This window comes from Seriola lalandi, unplaced genomic scaffold (assembly GCF_002814215.2).
Source record: "Seriola lalandi dorsalis isolate HSWRI2012SDOR001 ecotype SW California unplaced genomic scaffold, Sedor1 jcf7180002054945, whole genome shotgun sequence".
NCBI classification, from domain to species: Eukaryota; Metazoa; Chordata; class Actinopteri; order Carangiformes; family Carangidae; genus Seriola; species Seriola lalandi.
In genome coordinates, this window is record NW_019525496.1 from 2615601 (window position 1) to 2615900 (window position 300).

The following is a 300-nucleotide window of genomic DNA, read 5'->3' on the forward strand; positions in this document are numbered from 1 at the left end:
AAAAATTTTTTTTTTTTTTTTTTTTTTTTTGTGGAGCTGAAGAGGTCTTGATATTGTATTCTGAACAAATAAGAAAATACACAACACAGTGAGATTGATCCCTCTAACAAAAATGAATGAATCGTCACAATAACTGTCAAAAGAATTGCAATGTCTTTGTTGTTTTTTTTGTTCAGCCTCATTTCATTCCATACTAATCTGACTCAGTATTATGGGTGTGCAGTTACTGTTACCTCACAATTGCAAAAAGGGTGGAGGTACTTGGTGAGCCAACAGTGTAAAACAAAGTTAATAAAACCA

The 300-nt window shown here is 32.0% G+C and overlaps 1 protein-coding gene across 1 annotated transcript in view; it reads right to left on the bottom strand.

Moving 5' to 3' along the window:
• The window catches only part of hmcn2 (hemicentin 2), a 45502-nt gene that overhangs the window by 13699 nt on the left and 31503 nt on the right, over positions 1-300 (bottom strand). The window lies entirely within an intron of this gene.